The sequence below is a fragment of the Dipodomys ordii genome, unplaced genomic scaffold (assembly GCF_000151885.1).
Source record: "Dipodomys ordii isolate 6190 unplaced genomic scaffold, Dord_2.0 Scaffold5, whole genome shotgun sequence".
In the NCBI taxonomy this organism is placed as follows: Eukaryota; Metazoa; Chordata; class Mammalia; order Rodentia; family Heteromyidae; genus Dipodomys; species Dipodomys ordii.
Window position 1 is genome coordinate 34672248 of NW_012267221.1, and position 21546 is coordinate 34693793.

Sequence of the window (21546 nt, forward strand, 5' to 3'; positions counted from 1 at the left end):
TGAGGTTTTCTTATTAAACACATTAAAGGCATGATTAGTACGTCTTTTGCTGAAACTGGTGGTTCCAATCAAAGGAATCATTTTAATATTTACTGTAAAGTTCTTAAAGTGGGATATGAATGAATATAGAAACTGTCATGTTGGTTTTGATGAAAATTTAGAGAACTGCCCTCCAAATTAGAGTCTGATCCTGATTACATTATATTTTAGGCTAAAACATTATCCTTCTAGACTTTGATAGATAATACCATGTGTCAGTTTCCGGTTTCAGTGGCAGTAAATAGAGCCAAAGTGCCAGGTGCAAGCTGAGATGATGTTTCCATACACACCAGTTTGGAAGCCTATGCTAGTGTTCTGCTTCCCCTGGATCAACTCATCTTTCTGACATTGAGCAGTTACTGGCTCAGTGCTCTGATGATAGAAGGTCAAAATAAATGGAAGTCACTGTGGAGGAATCTTCAGGGCAAATACCTTTGCACAAAAAAGTTGTTAATTTTATTGCAGTTTATATCTTCCTTTTCAAAGTCAGAACCATTGCCTCTTAGAATTTTCACAGGTTCAATGAGTGGGTTTGTAGCATTTCTGAATTTAATAGGTTTCTTTTAAAGGGAAGGAAGCATTAAACTTTAAGTTAGAAATAGACAAGTGGTCTAAAGTTAAGTGAAACAAGTTTCCCTCCATCATGGCTTTATAAGATATTGGTAGTTACTAATATTTGTATTTTCTGGATAATCCAAAATCCTTTCTTTTTTCACAATACTCTCCCAAGTTATTTTGGGTTAATTACCTTTTACCCAGGGCACATTAGCCTGGCAATCTTTGAAAAATAGATTGAGGCAAACTTTTATTCTAAGTCTTTACTAGTGAATGTCATTCAAGTGAGAAATAAGCAAAAAATGAAAGAGACTAAGAAAAAGCAATACAATGTCTTTTGAACGTCATGAAAGCCCCGATGTTAACTTTGACATGAAGAATAACTCCTGAGAGCCAGTTTAAAACCATTCATGATTATTGAACTAGTCTTATTTCCCAACTTTCAATTAAGTCTTTCAGTTAAGTCTTCCATACTGGCGAGTTGTGTTAATCAACTCTTTTCTTGTATATCATCTCCAGAAAGAAGAAAGCTCCTTTACTATGACTTCCTCTGCAAATGGATTCCATGTTGATTCTTTCCTTGAAAGAAATGGTATTCTAGTCCTCACTGAGAATAATCTGAGCTAACTTTATATAAACCTGTAGCTTTCTTCACCAATTTGCATGTCATCCTTGCATAGGGGCCATGCTAATCTTCTCTGTATTGTTCCAATTTTAGTATATGTATGCTGCCAAAGTGAGCACAAACCTATAGCTTTCTGACTGTAGAAATTTTAGATAGTAGAGACTACCATGTGAACTGTTCTCTGGAAAGTGGAAAATACTCAGTCAGGAAAAGCTTGAAAGTTTGACTAGTCGGTTGCACCATAAATGAGAATCTTATGCAAGCTATGTTTGGGGAGGATAATGGAATTCTACTGAACATTATCCTATCTAATCCTCCTTCATTCAGTAATAGCAAAATACACACAATGCCTCTGGTAGGACTTCCCAAAAAGCAGGGTTTTTGTTGTTGTTGTTTGTTTTGTCAGTCGTGGGGCTTGAACTCTGGGCCTGGGTGCTGTCCCTCAGCTCTTCAGCTCAAGGCTAACACTCTACCACTTGAGCCACAGTACCACTTTTGGTTTTTTCTGCTTATGTGATGCTGAGGAATCGAACCCAGGGCCTGATGAATGCAAGCAAGCGCTCTACCACTGAGCCACCTTCCCAGTCCTCCCCAAAACAGTTTTAAAACACTAAATTTGCCACTCTTGGATTATCAACCATTATAGGATATTAAACATTATCAAGTTGAAGCTGAGTGCTTGTGACTCGCACATGTATGAGCTGCTAAAGATCCTGAGATCAGAGAATTATGATTTAACCAGACAAGGCAGAATAAACTAGAAAACTCCATCTTCAAAATAGCCTGCAAAAATCCAGCTACCAATATGGCTCTAATGAAAGAGCCCAAGCTGAGCAAGCAAGTTGAGGTAGTACAAGACCCCATGTTCAAACCCAGCACGTGCATCCAATATATACATTTATACACAGTATATTTTAAACTGATTTTAAAGCATTACTTCTCATTTCAATAAATATCTAATAAAATAACACTAACATGAATTTTCTTGATGAAAAATTTTACTTTGATCTCTATAGTAATATAGTCATTTTTCTTGAAATTTGTTTTTAATATATTGTATTTACCATTTAATATAGTATATTATCATAGTTACATATAAGTACATATACATAAGATTTTTTTTGGGGGGGTCTGGTTGTGGGGCCTGAACTCTGAGCTCTTCAGCTCAAGGCTAGCACTCTACTACTTGAGCCATAGCGCCACTTCCAGCTTTTTTTTTTTTTTTACTTATGTGGTGCTGAGGAATCGAACCCAGGGCCTCATGCATGCAAGGCAAGCGCTCTACCATTGAGCCACCTTCCCAGCCCTTACATAAAATTTTTTAGTAGTTGTGGATTTAAACTCTCAACGTCAATCTTTCTATGTAGACATTCTGACATGTGAAGACATGCTATATTCATCCTTTATGAGTTACTTACATTTTAAATAAAGTCGTGGTTTTCCCAGGATATCCTTGGACTATGATTCTACAATGTAGGCCTCATGTAGCTGGGATCATATCCCTAAAATATAAAGAATTTAAATTAATTTTAATGAATATCTATTAGAGCAAAAATAGGCAGAATTTGAATTAGTTAATAAATTTAGTTAAAACAAGTAAGAGATGTGAAGACTGTTGCAAGTATTCTTAAAGAGAAGAAAATAACAGAAATAAGGTCACAAGTTAAAAATGAATAAAAATCTGACTTGAAATCCTTTCATAAAAAAATTATTTCCCTTGCAACCCATTTCCCACTATCTTTACTAACATCTAGTGATATAGTTAAAAATGAAGCACACCAATCAAATCATTTTTACAGTTGAATAATTTAAAATACATTTCTTTGATCAAATCTGGATGTTCATATAAAATATAAAAGTCTTACTGAAGTTTGCAAAAGGAACTGATGCAGAAACTAATCATTACAAATGGTTTAAATTTATCTGCATGCAAAAGACTGAAACTAGTCTCTCACCTTCTACAAAATCAACTCCAGATGGACCAAGATAATTAATATAATGGCTGATACTTTAAAGCTACTACAGGAAAATAGAGGAAAGACTGGAGATTATAGTATTACTGTTTCCAATAGCCTGCAAATAAGGCCAGGAAAGTAATAAGTGGGACTGTATCATATTATAATTTCTGTATATCAAAAGAAACAATTACCCAAATCAAGAGACAACTCACAGAACAGGAGAAAATCCTCACTATTATTCAATAAACATAGTATTAATATCCACAATATATGAAGAGCAAACAAAAATTGAGCAGCAATAGAATAGGTAATCTAATTAATAAGTGGACAAGTAAATGATCATAGTTCTGAGAAGAAGAAATATAATGCTTAATAAACACAGGATGAAATGTTCAACATCTTTAACCATAAAATGAATTCAAAACAAAGGGGAAATAGAATCTATCTCATCCTAATCAGGATGCCAATTATCAAGACAGTAATCACAACAAATGCTTTCAAAGATGCAGGGGAAATGACCCCCACATAGTACTGGTGGGAATGTCTACAAGTACAATGTACTACAAGTTCTACATTGGTATAGAGGCTTCTTAGCAAAGTAAATCTTGACCTATGTTTATCACTTCCATACCACTGTTGGGCATACATCCAAAGGAAAGTAGGTCAATATGCAATAAAGGTAGCTGCAAACCTATGTTTACTGCAGATCTGTTAACAATAACCCAACCATGGAATCAACCACTGAGTCCTGGATCCCAACGCAGAAATTCTATTTTAAAATAGTAGAAGCCTAATAAAAGTGAATGTCAAATTTATTTCTCCCCCAAATGACCACATCTTTTAAAAGAAGCAGAAGCTTTATCTTTGTAGGTCATAAGCCTAGATCTGTGGCCTGAGCTTTTATTTTTCCAGCAAAAACAGTCCAGACTAGCTACTTTCAGATAATATAGCAAACAAGAAGGATAGCCAATCACAATCCTGAGTGGCAATAATTGCATCCTCTTTTTTCTGATGTACTGTGGATAATCCAGCCCCCTCTTTGTTGTCCTCCTTTTCATACTTATGTTGTTATTATTGTTACAGAGAATCACTCATAATTTAATACTATGTTCTTGGTTATGACTATCTATTCTATGACTATTCTATGACTATGTATTCTAATCAGAAAAGACATCTATTTATAAATTTCAAAAAATGTCATCAGCTTAATTTATTTGGTAGAAAATTCAAAAGCTACCAAATAAATTCAGCTTATTTATAAGGTTAAAATGTTTTTCCCCTCCACCTACTGTGGAAAAATACTTAAGAATTGTAGGTCCACAACAGGTACTTGGCATCATTACAAAAAACAGGTCTTTTTTCACTTTAGTGCATCTTTCTGAGATTGATGAAGAATTTTTGTAATTTTTTTCTTTAAAGCATTTTTAATCCTTTTTGTCCTTCTTATTTCCTTTTCCTCTTTACCATCATATTGATCCACTAGATCAACCCCTTAGACCTTTGTGCTTTATTATTTTTATCCCGATCATCATTACCATCATCTATCATTCTTATTATCATCATTATAGGACTAGGTTCTGTGAGAGAGAATATTTTAAGGTTCATTTTTAGCTACAGCTATTATGATAAATATTTTTGTGTGAAATGATGAGAGATACAAACAAAGAAAAAATAGATGTGTAAGATATAATTGCTTGACTTTTAGTTCTATAGAGCATACATATCATCCTCAGTCATTTTCAGAAAATTCCACTCCTATAAAACCAATTGATGTCAGAATTAGGATGTTGTAAGCATGAGGTCAAAGTGTTGAATGACCAAATCTGAACATCTAAGATAATGATATAGTAAAGGGAAAAATAAATGGTATGAATGAATTCTATATTAATAATATATTTTATTTCCCTAAATCCAATATTTTCCTTCCTGAAAGCTTTCTGAAATTCAGTATAACTTGCTTTGTAGTATTAGTGAAATACATTATGCAGCTTTTATTAATTGACATTGGTATTCTCTCTGCTCCCAGATTCTGAGATCTTAGTTGAGGGTCTTTATATGAAAGAGACTAGGAACCTTCAATAAAAATTACAGTACTGTTTCTATAGCAGTAGTCTGAATATTCACTGTAATCAGAAGTATATGAAGTCAGAGACTATGAATAGAAACTATTTTAGGAGAAATAATGTCTGTAAATAATTAGATCCATAACAACAATCTTATAAAATTTCAATTTGTAAAAATTCAAATTTTCTATGATGATTTGGGTTCATCTATATTAACATGAAGCTGAGAGGAGATTATTGCAAATAACCCAGAATATTCAGAACCTCTTCCCTTGATTTTGAAAAGGCTATAATTGAATTTCTCTTGACATAAAATTGTGGTACAAGGCAATTTTCTATATGCATAAGAAACTGACTCATTATGCAATCACTTATACTAAGCCATATGGTCATGAGTAGCTTGCAGCTGACTATGGATTTCACAGTACAATCAGTAAGGATACATTTTCAAAACCTTCAAGAGGAAATTTTATTCATGATACATCACATTTTAAATTGTGATATATTCATATCCATACTTAAGGAGACATTAAGCTTTCTTCAGTTTTCCAAGTTCATACTTAAGAAAAGATAAAGCACACGCCACATAAATGTTATATGTAGTACCCTTAAATAAATCTATTACCTGGAAAATATGATCATTCTGGAAAAAGGGTAACTAGAAATTCTTAAAGAAGTAAAGTACATTGAAATGTAACAAGTATAAATCATAGAGCCAAGATGAAACACTAGTTAAAATACATTTGTATTTAACTTTGTAAGCCCCAACAGTATTTTAGCTCCCTTTTCTCCTAAAGGTAGTACTCAAGAAGATACTTCAAGTACTATCTGAAAAAAAAATCAACTGGTTTTTTTTAAGATTAGTTTTTAAATAAGTGTGATGTAATCTTTATTTGACTCATAGTTTCTTTGGCTGATTAGGTTCTAATGAAACATTATAAATGGAAATCAGGTAGAGGAGATGTAGATGAGAGGAAGGCAATGTGATAGATAAGTGGGGAAGGATTTTCTAAAATAAAACACAGACAACCAAGAAATATAAAACTCTCTATATTATTTTACCAAGAAGTTGTATGTTTTATTACTTTGTCTTGCTCAAAATTGTGTATTTATTAAAGCTATGGGTATTTTAAGACTCCTTAAATAATTCAGCAAATAAGTCAAAGGAATTAATAAAATACATTGAGTACTTAAATTAGAAATAAGCTCTGATGTAAAGAAACTTCTGGTAATACTAAAATGTTTTTTTAAAAAATTGTATTTTGGTGTTATTGGTTTTTAAATTCTGAAATTATAAAGCATTTGTTTCAAATATAAAAGCAGTTGAATATATTATGTCACTTGGAATAAATAGAAGGATTTTTAATATTGCAATTAGTACCTGTAGAGCTAGGTTCAATGAAATGTAGAAAACATTCTATTATTGATTTTGGAAGCACCAATGTACTTATCTCAAAACTAAACTCATTCTACATTTCTGGGTAGTAACTTATCCTAAAAATAATGCTCAACCCAAAAGCAGTGACCACATCTCACATCAAGATTGTGCTCATTATCATTTCTCACTAAAAAAAAGAGGCCAAATTCCCTGGAGAAATAGCTGAATCTAGTTTTGGAAAGGAAATGTAGAAGCTGAGCTATCTGTATCAGATGGAATCATTATGAAATTATGACTACCAATTGTTAAGGACTTCAAGAAACTCCTTAGAAGAGTAGACTGGTGGTTACAATAGGTGAGGGAGAATAGGTGAGGGAAGGGAGGGATACAGAGATGTTGATCAAAAGAGCAGTTCGATAGAAGGAAGACATTCAAAAGCTCTATTCTATAACAAAGAGACTATAAATAATATGATGTATTCTTGAAATTTCCAAGGAATGGATGGTAATATTCTTGCCACAGGAAGAATAACAATGTATTTAAAAATTGGCTAAAACATGGGCTGGGAAGGTGGCTCAGTGGTAGAGCGCTTGCCTTGCATGCTGAGGCCCTGGGTTCGATTCTTCAGCACCACATAAGCAAAAAGAAAAAAGCCAGAAGTGGTACTGTGGCTCAAGTGGTAGAGCACTAGCCTTGAGCTGAAGAGCTGAGGGACAGTGCCCAGGCCCAGACTTCAGGCCCCACAACAGACAAAAAATCAAAACAAAAATAAAAAAACAAAAAAAAACTTTTGTTTTTTGCAATAAATTGAAATGCATTGGATATATTTCAACCCATGAGTTTATAATACTAACAGAAATATACCAGCTAGCACATACACAAATTTCTGGGAAAGCATATCAATTCTTTGGAAGAACTGATTGTTATTTTACTTTTTCCATATGAATGGTGCTTTCAGCTAAACAAAACATTTTAAACTAGTTTAGTCTTGTTAATGTGTCTCATGAGTTTTAATCACCTCAATAGAGTTAATATGAGCTTCATCACTTATTTAGCTTAATAATGTTAATGAAAGAAAGAATTATAGAAAAGCTGAATAGTATTCTGTTGTATATAGGTACCATAGGTACTTTAATTTACCATTTAATGGAGACAGGTTGGTTTGGTTAATATTCATCTATTATGAAAAGTGTTGCAATGAACATCAGAGTGCAGATACAATTTTGACATGCTGATTTCATTTCTTTTGTATAGAGGAATAATAGACGAGTCATATGGAATATCTATTTTTCATTTTTTGAGCACTCTCCATATTTATATTCCCAGTAATCGTGTGCAATTGTTCCCTCTTCTCCACATCCTTGCTAACACTTGCTGTTTCTGATCTTGTAGGCTACGGCTTTGTTTAATGAAGTGAGGTGATAGATGGCTCACTGTGGTTTCAACTTACCTTTCCCTAATTATTAGTGATGTTCATCGTTTGTCATGTAGCGTTTGGCCATTTATATGTCTTCTTTTGAGAAATAACAACATATATATATATATATATTTCTCTCAACTCTCAATTAATATAAGAAAATGTGGATAATTGTTATTCTTGTGTAGCATAAGATCAGTATCTTGACAGATATAAAAACAATAGTTTCTTAAAGATGAAGCAAAAAGATTTCTATAAAATATAAATCAACATTGCAAAAATTAAGTAGGAGTCCATTAGAAATGGTAGTAGAATGGGAAGATATATTGCTTAAGAAAGGAGTCATGCTTTAAAAAGATGTCATTTTCAAATGTCTGAGCATATTTATTTTTGTTGTTGTTGAATGACTGTGAGGCAAAGGAAATAACTGACCTCTTTTCACCTCTTAAATTTCTCTAATTAAAGACAGTAAGGAAGTTCTAATTAAACTAGTCAAAAGGAAGTTTGGGATGATGGATTTTGTTTACTGAAAAACTAGTGAAGCAGCACTGGTCAGAAAATAAATCATCATCTAGTAGAAAGTTAGTGAAAAGTATAAATTTCTCTGTCAATATTATGCAGAACATCTTTCAATAATTAGTGTTTCCCTTTTCCATCTCAGCACATTTTACATGTCCCCATCTGTTAGAACAGACTGGTTACTGATGTCTAATCAGCAAATGTGCAGCATTTGCACATGTAGATTTTCCTTAGTCATAAGCTCCATTGGTTCGCTGATGATGATGATCAGATATCAGGTTTGGACAGTTGTGTTGTAAGTTATGATTTTTAGAATTTCCCCCCACTTTCTTTTCCCCTACAGTAGACTCAGAGTGACTACTTGAAATGACTTGGTTAAAACTGATAAGAATGTAATTGTCAGAGTCAGAACCTAGAATGTCTGCTTAAGCAAAATCTCAGACCCTTTTTCTTTCCTCTGACATAGGCATTATCATAACATATAACAGTCACCATGCCATCATCCTGATTCCTTTCACAATAGCAAAGGCCCTTGTGTTGATACATCATGAATAAGAAATAAATATTTTCCGTGGTAACTCTGGGATGCTGGGTGTCATTTTCTAGTGCAGTAATCCTCAGCTCCAACTCCTACCATCTATCATTTTCAAAACAGATCTCCTTTTCTAAGACAGCAGCACAGACCCAGCGGAATATTATTTTGATGGAGAGATATTTTATGTCACACACTTAAATTTAAGGTGAATTTACTATCCACAAAACACCTACATATCTTTTTACATATGCTTCACCTTCCAGTTCCTTAGTATAATACAAAGTTGAACTGTTGGATGAAATGATTACAACAGTCTTGCTTGAGGTGTTTGTTGTCTACCTTCAGCAGCACTGTAATTAGTGAGTTTGACAATGAAAGATGCAGATCTCCCCAAACTTTACTCCAGACCTGTGAATGGAAACACAGTGGAGTTGTGGCTGTACAGAAAAATTAACTCTTTCTAAAAGTGATTCATCTAAAAAAAATAAAAAAGTGATTCATCTATTTCTAATATACAGCAGCATTTGAAGATCACAGTTTTCAGAATCTTTGATTACCCAAAAATACTACATTTCAAAGCCTTAAACTATCAGTCAACTTATATGTAACTTCCAATATAAAAGGACTAGTGGTTAATAGACTTACAAAACTTGAATCATAATCATATTTCAGAGACCAACTTGGCTATTAACTATTGTCCTAGTCTTGAAATATTGGAATTATTTTTGTAAATGGTATAAAATTTTGCTCAAAAACAATATTGGTAACCTATGTTTCTTTGTCTTTTGATATCACAGTTCCAAAACAATGACTGAAAAAAGTTTATATAAAAAGATAATCAAATCTGTTATACAGTGACAGAGTTAAGCTTTCTATTTTCTTGTGACAAATTTTTGACAAATCATACATTATAGGATTTTTGGAAAAAGAAACAATGTAAGTTGTATCTCAATTTATTGTCAGAAGTATTATAAAGACTCCTATAATGTTGACATGATTGAAATTGATATTTTCTGACATTTTTCAACCAAAGTTTAAAAAGCATGGTTTGTCTTTTTTAAAAAAATCCCATGATGATTTCTCAGGATTCTATAACACATTTGTGAATAGGATCTACTTTAGTGGCACCCTTGATGTCAATTGCCCTCAAAAGCATAATTATCAGCTATCATGGAAATGGATGATCATGGAAATTTTGTAAATAAGATAGTCAGATGTTGCTACAGATAGAGTTTTGCAGGTTTTTTGGGAAGTCATGATGGACACAAATATGGTTGATTTGCACATATTATGTATTGCTATACTAGGGAATTTTAAAGAGAAGTAATTAGTAGTTACATAACTACTTGAATTAAATCTTGAATATCAATGACAGTGCTTCTGTAGATAAACCTCTGAAATTTCACACAGATGATTCTTTCAATCTTGATGTAATAACACAAATGCTAACAATATTTGGGGGATATTACATTTTTTAGGATAAACCTGTTGCTCACAATGACTTTATGGGGTATATACTGATAATGTATCTATTTTATACATAGACAAAAGAAGCTCAGAATTAAGTAAAATTTCAAGCTACTTTTGATTTTCAATGTAACAAATATTGTTACTTTCTTATTCACAGATTTGAAATTAAAAGAGGAATCACTCGACATCAGGATTATCATTGATGTTTAATATCGGCAGTTCTAATGTCATATTATAATTGTGTACACAAAAATACAAGTTTTTTCTACCCAATATTAAGTGGACAAATATATCTTAAAATAATACATTTATGTGCATACACATACATCGATTATATGAAGTTTGATATAAAAAAATTTAATATTAAAATGAGCCTGTGATTGCCAATGACTGTGGCCACCAATGAATTCATTAGTACTTGGTGAATTAGAGCCACTAAAGTTGACTCAATATGTGAATGTGTTTCTCAATAAATTTGAGTGTTGGAAAAAACATAAGCATGCCTGTTTAGGCCTCTGATAAAACTCAGCCAAAGCAATTCCCAAGACTTTTTACCTGCACATTTGATTGCCTCTGATCAAATAATTGCTTTTAGATTTCCAGAAAGATGTTGACAGGTGCAGAAAGAGGAAGTCTATTTCAAATTATTACCCATTAAACAGTACAACTTCTGAGAGTCTCCCTTAAAGGTTAGACTAATAAAGAGTTATTTGCATAATGAAACACTGAGAATTTATTTTTGAGTTCAAATATGTTATGCTATTTTTGACCCCAATTAACATTTTTAATCAACAGTGTATTGCAACATTCTACTGATCACTTTAATAAGTGGCTGGTGGACATCAGTCCCTGTCAGTCATATTTCGTTAGCCTCCAAAAGTTTCCTAACTTTTTATATATGATGAGTACTATAAACTAAAATAATACTATTAAATACACATATTTTGCAATTGAAATGGGGTTAGAAAATTAAAATATATATTATTAGATTCTAGATGTCTAACAGATTCAGGGATAGAAAATATAATCCCTACAAAATATGAGATTTTATTGTGTGTGTGTGTATGTGTGTGTGTGTGTGTGTGTGTGTGTATGTGTGTTGGTAGTGGGGCTTGAACTCTACCACTTGTAAAGTGGTAGAGTGCCACTTCCAGTTTTCTGAGTGGTTTATTGGAGATAAGAGTCTCATGGACTTTCTAACCCAAGCTGGCTTTGAACCACAATTTTTAGATCTCAGCCTCAGCTGAGTAGCTAGGATTATAGGCATGAGCCGCTGGTGCCGGCTAAAATGTGAGATTTTAAAGAGTATTTAAATATTTGCACACCAGTACACAATTACCTTATTTCATAAGGAAGTATAAGTACTATGAGTTAAACTAGGTTATTATTTGATTTCATTGTGAATTTATTTGGCTTAATTCAAGAGAATTAAATATGTAATCAAATGTCAGCCTGCTATAATCTTTTCTTTAATCTTTTTAATTGTTATTATAAAGGTAATGTACAGAGGAGTAATAGTTACATAAGCCAGGTAAAGAGTGTATTTCTTTTGGAACAATGTCTCCCCTTCCCTCACCCTCTCCCAGTTTTTCCCTCCTGCCCCCACCCACAAGTTGTATAGTTCATTTTCAACATAGTGTGTATTGAGTAACAATTGTGTATTTGTTCACTATTTGTCCTACCATTTCTTTGCTATACCTTACCCTCCTAAAGACAGATAAATAAACAAGACAAAAAGAAAACAAAAACAGCAACAAAGAAAATCTCTTGCGTTTATATCCTGGTGTTCATTTGAATAAATATTATTTTGTATGATCAGAGGCATATAAGCATTGAGCTAAGAGTATGTTTCATGTTCCCTGCCATTTTGTGATTTTCCTGTAGTGTGCTTCTTTCCTCTTCTTGTGTTTACTACACTATTTGTACTGATTTTTGTTCAATGCTGTGTTTCTTTGACTTTGATTGTTTTCTTCAGATTGCACACTTTCCTCTAGTAACGTTTGTAATGTTGGTTTAGTGTTCATGAATTCTTTTAGTTTTTGTCATGATAAGATTTAGTTCCACTGTCAATTGTGAATATACACTCTGCTGGGTATACCAATTTGAGTTGGAAATTGTCAATCACAAGTTCAATTATATTACTTAAGAATCTCCTTGAATTTAGAGTTTGTGTGGAGAAATCAGCAGTGATTCTAATCTACTTGCTACTGTAATAAAATTCCCTCTTTGATTTTGCTGAATTTAAAACTAATTTCTTGTTTCTTAAGTCCAAAGTTTTTACAACAATGTGTCATTTCTACTGCAATCTTGTCGGCTAGGAGGTCTGTATGCCTCTGTCAGGTGTGTGAGATTCTTTCATGAGATTGAGTATGCTTTGTATTATTATTTTGTTAACTATGTTTTTCATGCCTTTGGTTTTGAATTCTTCTCCTTAATCTATCCCAAATATGTGTACATTTGATCTTTTGTTTGAGTCTGCTAATTTTGAATGTCCCTTTGGTATGTTCTGAGTGTTTTTTCCATGCCTTTCATATTTCATTCTAATTCCTCTGCTTTATCTTCAATTCCTGATACTCCACTTTCTACTTCACTTGTTCTATTGCCTATGCTTTTAACTGTGTTATGCAATAAGGAAATAGAGACTCCCAGTTCCCTGTTGATTTCAGGTCTCAGGGTGTTAATTTCATCTTTTAATTCCTTCATTGAGTTTTACAATGTCTTCTTTTCCAGGCCTTGTATTTCCTTGGTGATTACCTCTTTGAATTCTTCTGTTTGTTTTTGGATCTGCTCTGTTATTTCATTGGCCAATTCTTTTATTATTGTTTAATGGTTCTTTTGTTCTGCAGCTCTTCTCTCCACCCTCATTAGAGTCCTGAGTTTTTTTGTTGGTTTTTACAGTGGCATGTTGTCTTGATTGCTCATGAACATTGTGATCTTTCGTTGTGCTTTACACATTTGGGTTCAAAGTTTCTAGAGGTCGTTAAGATTAGGTATTAGGTTCAATGGTAATGGGCTATGCTTTTCTGGTCTTCCTGTGAATGCTGTGCAGTTAGTAGCCCATGGAGAACTGTGGGAAGGCTTTAGGGTCCAGCTGAGTGCTGTCACTGGCTGTGCTATGTCTGAGGGTGTTCCTAGGATGCTTAAGGAGACTTCTGGGATTGGGTGGGCCTAGAATCCTGTTGTGGATGAGGGCATTCCACAAGGTAAAGTACAGATGGGCTTTTGAGGACCTGCTAGGCACAGACCCCGGGCACTATGTCCTACCTATGGATGTCGTGTCTGGATTTTGCACCCCTCAACACTTTGGGTGGCAGCTTCTCAACAGTGGTGCACATGCAGGCTTTGGGGACTGGCTGAATGCGGATCCCACACCCCTTATGCTTAGGGTGTATGGTCTGACCTGGGTGGAAGCTGCCCTCTGGTGGCCAGCTGGGGGTTCCCTCTCATGAATGCATTGATGGGTTAGGCTGTACTCAGAACCCCTGCAGGGCACTGGGCAGTGTTAATGACTCATATTGACCTGTTCATGTGTTAAGGGACCTGCCAAGAGATTTCCTGAGATTATAGGCCGCTGTGTCCACTGGAAACGTTTGGGGCCCACAGAGACTTTTCTTGGGTTAGGGCCCCCACTGAGACCAGTCCTGAGGTTAGAAGCCCCACCTTTCACTCAGCAAGAATAGCTAAATTTGGGAGCAGAACTCTGAAGCTGGGGCCCTCAGGCCAAGATCTTTAGTTTCAGTAGGACTGGCTAGAGGATTATGTTTCACTCAGCCCTGAGGTCTGAGCTCTAGTGCGGGACTTAATTCAGTCCCTGTCTGTCTGCAATCCTGACGCTACTAGTTCTCATCTGTACTGGTGAGGTCTCAGTCGGAAACCTTTAGCTACACTATTTCTCCCAGGATAACAGGAGATTAAATCCTCAGTCATGGAGTAGTCTCTGAGTAGGAGCTGGGGTAGTCTCTGAGTAGGAGCCCAGTCTTTGCACTTTGTCCCAAGTTCACTCATGTCCAAGCTCTGAAGCAGTCAGCCGAGGTTGAATCCTCTCTTGCTTGGTACAAGCTGAGACTGATGTTTCACCGTGCTGAGCACCAAACTTTGTCCCTGATCCCAAAGTCCCTAAATCACCAATGGCTGACACAGTGTAAAGGAGGTTCAACCTTCACTTTGCTGGCATAAGCCGATATCTATGGGTTCTGAGCTCGGGATTTTGTCTCTTGTTTATGCTCCCCCACTCTCCATCTTCCTATATCTCACACCTGCTTCTGAGCCAGGTGTTGAGTTCCTTCCCAAACCATTTCGCTGGCCACCTGGGGGCGAGGAGCTCGCGAGTCATGGTGTTTGGTGGTCTTCTTCCTTGTTTTGTCTGCAAAGTCATTTCTCAGTGCATGACAGCTGCTGCTTTGCTGGGTAGGCTGCTCTAAGAAGAACTTTAAGTTGAGTGAAGATCACCGCTGAGCTGATCAGGGGTTCTGATCAGAGGTCTGTGCTGAGCTGAAGGCTGTTGTGTGTTTGCCAAAGTGGGAGACTGAACGGTGTGATTTCATTCCACGTGGGGCTCTTCACTGAGCAGATGGCCATGAAAAACTGAGCAGTGGTGTGCAGTCCAGTGGGTGACGGTACCTGGTTATGTGGAGTTGCTGGGTGGTGTCAATTTTTCTCCTCTTTCTGAGATATAAGTTTAATGTTTCTTGATTGCCGCTAGCTCTGACTGCTTCTTTTCCTCTGGCATCCACTCTGGAGCTGGATTTCCATGTTAGAGCTTTGTATTTCTGATTGAGCAGACAGAGCTTGAGTATTGCCGTATTTCTACTCTGTCATCTTGGATCTTGTCCCTATTATAATCTTTTAAAGAATAAAAAAAAATTAACTTTGTAAAAAATTCACATATAGAAATCAAAATGTTTTATAAAAACAAATCAGCTGGGTGCTGGTGGCTCACACCTCAAATCCTAGCTTCTCAAGAACCTAAGATCTGAGGCTCACAGTTCAAAGCCATCTTGAGTGGGAATGTCTCTGAGACTCATATCGCTAATTAACCACACACACACAAAATAAAAACCAGAACTGGAATTGTGGCCTAAGTAGAAGAGTGCTAGCCTTGATCACAGAAGCTCAAGGGATAGCATTCAGGCCCCAAACTCAGCCCCCAGGAAAGGCAAAACAACAGCCACAACATTTGTTTTATTTAAAAATTAGTTTTCTTTAGAATTTAAAAAGACAAAAACTTTATACAGAAAACTACAAAAGTTTCCTGAAAACTAATAATGGGAACAGACACATATCACCTCATGCATATTAAAAGTGGCATTGCAAATCAGTGCGAAAAGCATAGACTATGCATTAAATGATGTAGAGAGATGATATACTGAGGTCAAGCCCTTCATAGGTGGCTGAGAGCCAATGATTGATGAATGTTGACACCAGACAATGTAGACAGATTATTTCAGCTTCAGATCTCTGAATGAGACTACAGTGTACTCCCACAACTGCTCAGCTGTTCTTTCTGGACTATTTCTTCTCTTTTTATTTTATGGGTTTTGGTCCTTGATGAACAAAACTATTGAGGCAATGTGATTTTTTGGTAATATATAATTTATATTTTCAAAAAAATTTCAGCTGGGTGCTGGTAGCTCATACCTGTAATCTTAACTACTTAGGAGGCTGAGATGTGAAGATCATGGTTCAAAATCAACCTGGGCAGAAAAGTGCCTGAAATCCTTATCTCCAGTAATCTGGAAGACCAGAAATGGAGCTATGGCTCAAAATGGTAGAATGCTAGCTGGGAGCAAAAAAGCTCAGGGATAGTGCTCAGGCCCTGAGTTCAAGCCCCAAGAGCAAAAAATTTTTTAAAAAAGCTTTGTCATTATGTATTGGAATATCTATCTATCTATCTACCTATCCATCTATCTATCTATCCATAATTCTGAAATTAATTTACTGAATAAGTGGAGAAGCTACTAAAACTGGAATGATGTAATAACTATGTTAATTATATTATTTTTGTTTCTTTTTTCTTATTGAGAGTTGTATGGTTTGTCCTTATCCAGAGTTAAAATATGAATATAATTATATAACTTATGATGTTTTCCCAATACTCTTCCTCTATTTTAATAGCAAAGGGTAACAGTAGAATTTATTGAGGAGAATGACTTTTAATAAGGTAGAAGAGTGTATGATTTCCCGTATTTGAATAGAAATTTCCCCAGTCTCTTTAAAGGCAAGAGTAAAATTAATATAACACACTATTTCCTAGGAGATTCAATAGCTCAGTGTATTCTTTTCAGTATCAACTTCTTCAAGAAGAAGTGATCGACACTTGTAAAGTACTATTTCTTCATAATAGAAGGCTTCTCTATGAAACAGTTGCAGATTCAGAATTAGTTCATCAGAATCTGGATGCGAGCTGTGTTCTTCAACAGACCACATGATCTTGGGTAAATCACAGGAACTGTGCTTTACTTACTTATTCTTTTCTGGATCTAGAGAGCAGTTTCTGTAATTTAGAAAACTACAGTAAAAATGAGATTTTTTTAACCACATGACTATTATTTAAATTATTTTGGGACATTTATAAACTCCATAAGATGATTACATCAGTGTTTATACCAAAAAAATAACTTTGGCAGGGATTAAATGAGAAAAAAACCTTACCTTGGTGCTTAGTAAAAGCTGGATGTTATTATTGTGAAGCCACTGGGGAAGTGGATTAAGACATTCAAAGAATGAATCCATTTGTATTGTCAGTTACACCCGGTCTCTGCCTTCCAAATAAGGGTTGAGACAAAAAAAAATAAAAAAATGAAATGGGATTAAAAATATAGCAGACATACAGGTATTATTTTTGGTTATGGAATCATTCTCTGACTTCTCTAAAATTACAAACTTTCATATGATGATCTCTGAGATATCTCTCACGAATTTCTTTGATTTTAAACTCTATCTAAAACAATAGCACAAGATTTATTAGATAAAGAAACAAATCAGTACCATAAAATTAACTTTACAAGAGTCAGAACAGCAAAGTTATTGAATCCTTTCACTAAAATACCCTCATTTCTATTTTATTTATAGTTATGTATTTTAAGTATTCATGATTAAGTATTCATCAAGCAAGCTATCAAAATTAAATGACCCATTTTATTTGCTTCTTACGTGAAGCCAAATTTTACCTATCTTTAGAAAATAAGACCTATTGTCTTCATGATGGTGAAAAATAAGGATGATAGTAGCCATGATGCTAACCTAAAAAATTCACTATTTGGACCTACATGATCTTTCATATGCTTCTCTTTACTTTTGGCTTTCTCCTTAGGAGCATGGCCATAAACAGTTTTACACCAAAATAGTGATAATTCACTTATCAGACAATAACTGGATTTCCATTACTTTCTTTAGTATGAAAAAATCCATGAGTTAGACTCCAGTGTTCCAGCAGGGCGTTTATGCTCAATTGTCTGTTACTGAGCAAAACTGTGATGAAATGGTCACTTAGGAAGTCACTGATCAATGTCTCCCATTATGTGTGCATGATGGCTGAACTGGATGCCTTTAGGAACAAGGAAGTTAAATGAATATTCTGTTCATGTATTTTATTACCTAAACTAGAACCCCATTGAGATGGAAAATATTGGTACTGAGAACAAGTATCGAACAGGACTGTACAAGGCCTTGGGGATATAAAATCACTTCTATATCACTGAAACATTCTGATAATAGTTGTAGGGAGTTAAGACATAAAACATTGTACTGAAAGGGACATTTACACTAAAGCAGCAATGTAGATCTTATTAGATCTAATTTGTCAAGAAAAGCTACTGAAATAGATTTTTATTTAAGTTTCCACTTTTTTCTGCCATTGTTACTAGATTTCATTTTTTTTCCATTTACACTGTTCCTAGGCTGACAAATCTTCAGCCTGAGAGCTAGCTTCCTGCCATTCAATAAATCTGACAAAATTATTTGGAGTTTTTCACTGCTCTAGTTATCGCCGATGTATATAAACCATACATAAAGTTTTCATTAAATAATAATGTGCATATAGATTTAGATCACAGAAATTTAATTTGCTGTACTGTATCTTGATCTTAAAAATAGGATGTTGATATGTCCTGAATGAAGTAATTTTATCCTGTCAGTCAAGCACTACTAATTGAACTTGAATCAATGGAGCTGCAGGATAACAAGTGGGTATAGAGTATGGAAAAAGGAAATGGCTCTTGATTATACAAAATATTTTACCCATGACAGATGATCTTGGGTTCTGGTTTCACTCATCTATTAGGATATCATAAGGAATGTACAATGAAATATTCAGTGAAGGACAATGGACCTCAAAATATGCACAACCTTCTAGAAAAACTTATTTATTTTAGGAACTTTAAAAATAGCAGCACCTTGGAAAAATAGCTTTTGTGCACAACAGGGCCCAGGAATTAAGCACTTCACACTTCATTTAACTCATAATTTATCATTCTATACAGTATGTCTAACTGACACACTCTAAAATATTTTTGGAAGCCAAAGGCTAAAGGTCTGTGAATGAATAATAGAGGGAATTGGAGGACAGGTTTTTTTTTTTTAAAAAAACAACACTTGGATTATTTTGTGTTCATTAGAGGTAATTGCAAAGATTCTGAAGTCAAGACCTAAGGGTGAAAAAATGAGAGGGAAGAGTAAAGTGAGAAGGCTGAAAATGTTATTGTTATAACACAGTTTTTCAGCATATAAGTCATATCACCCATATCTCACCTTTTAAAAATAGACTTTCTCTATTTTTAAAGAAATAAATGTTGCTTACTTCCCATGTTGGTACTCATTTATATTTAGTCATAGTTTACCTGCTAGCAGTGAATTGGTCTGAACCTTAACTACAAATCTAACAGGAAAATTTTAAAAACACAAATGCTATTACTACGTATGTAATGAATTGAAAATAACAGCATACTTTATCTGTATGTCTTAGTGTTTTATTTATTTTTATTGGTATATATTGTAATAACGAGATATTTGCAATTTGTTGTATTTCATCATTGTATTTTTACTTTTATGCTATGTTCATATTAAAAATATTTAGTGTTTTCCATTAAGTTTTTTATAGATGTGAGCTATCATCTTTTTAAATATGTCAAATATTTAACAGAGATGATAATGTTAGAATTGATATTAGCATTCTCAAAATCATATTAATAATACTAGTATTACTAAAATAATGTATGCATTATTCAGGATTAGTTCCATACATTCCTCTGGTACTTTACCTTCATTCAGTCTTTTGCATGCTATTTACACTTGTTATTCAAAAGCTGAAGTAAACTTTGTATATAGATTGACATATAAAAAAAACAAAACAAGTACTGGTGTCTCATGCCTGTAATACTAGCTACTCAGGAGGCTGAGATTTGAGGATCGTGGTTCTAAGCCTGCCCAAGCAGCAAAATCCATGAGACCTTTATCTCCAATAAACTACCAGAAACCTGGAAATGGCGCTGTGGCTCAAAGTGCTAGGGATAGCTCCCAGGACCTGGGTTCAAGCTCATTGCAGACAAAAAAAAAGAGAGAGAGAGAGAGAAGGAGGAGGAGGAGGAGGGCTGGGGGAGGGGGAGGGGGGAGGAAAAGGAGGGGGAGGGGGAAGAGGAGGGGGAGGAGGGAAAAAAGGAATTCGTTACTATTTCTTCTTTGAAATCAGTTTATGAGCAACAAAGTTAGATACACTGTAGTTTAAGTCAATTTAAAGGAAACTATGGAAAGGATTTAGGAGTTAGTTGGGAAAGAATGTTAAGTAAAAGTATATAAACTATGCAATGACAAAATGATACTTCAGATAATAATTTCACATTTGGAATTAATATCTGAGGCTATTTAAGGATGTTCATTCAATGTATTTATTCACATTTTACAGATGTTTTGGCAACAAGAATATAAAAGTATAAATTATTCAAGGAAAAAGTACAGATTTTTATTATGTCTATTACTAGGTGATATGATTGTATATTATAAAAAATCTAAGAAATCCACAAATATGAACAAATAAAATGAATAATTAAAATAGGCAAGGTAACAATACAGAAATGTAATCATATCAATTCTGTGTACATACATAACCAAGAATTGATTACAAATTGAAATGGTAAATACTGTCTATAATAAAGTTAAAGAACAAATGCAACATAAGACACTCAAACTTTCATTTTGAAGCTAGCGATCATTATTAAAAAGTTTAAAAAGAAATAAATCGTTGAAGACCTTTGTTACATTCTTGAAATGGAAAACCAAGCACAGTTATTTATACTTTGAGCAATAGAATACAGGAAAGAACAACAAAAATTGATCAGACTATTTTAGAAATAGTGATTCTAAATTTGCACAAAGGTTCTGGATTGGTTACAGACATCTTGAAAAATTATTAGGTTGCAAAATACATCTTCAGATATTATTACTCACTATAAATAAACAATAATCAAGAAGATAGTTAGTTTTAAAATAAGGAGAGAAAAATACAATGTATCAAGTGGAGTCCAGAAATGGAGCCATCTGCCTGGAAAAAATTATTTCACAAAGACCTCAGAAAAAGTCAATGGTAAAGAGGTTTGACATTAGTAGATATCATAAGAGAAATATTAAAATATCACAAATACATGTGTAAAAGTTCTTTTGAGATCCATAAATAGCTAGATGCAAATCTCTATGCATAAATTTTTTTCTTTCTCTTTCTCTCTTTTTTTGGCCATTTCTGGTGTTTGAAGTCAGAGAATAAGCTCTCTATCCTTTACCTTCTTTTGCTCAAGTCTAGTGCTGTCCTATTTGAACCACATCTCTACATCTAGATTTTTGCTAATTTATTAAAGACAGTCTTGCTGACTTTTCTGAGCTAAATTGCTTCAAACTCCAATCTCAGATCTCAGACTTCTGAGTAACCAGGATCCATAAACCTAAGGAATAATATTTTTGCATTTATTGTTTTTTTCTAATATAAAACATCTGTGGTTCA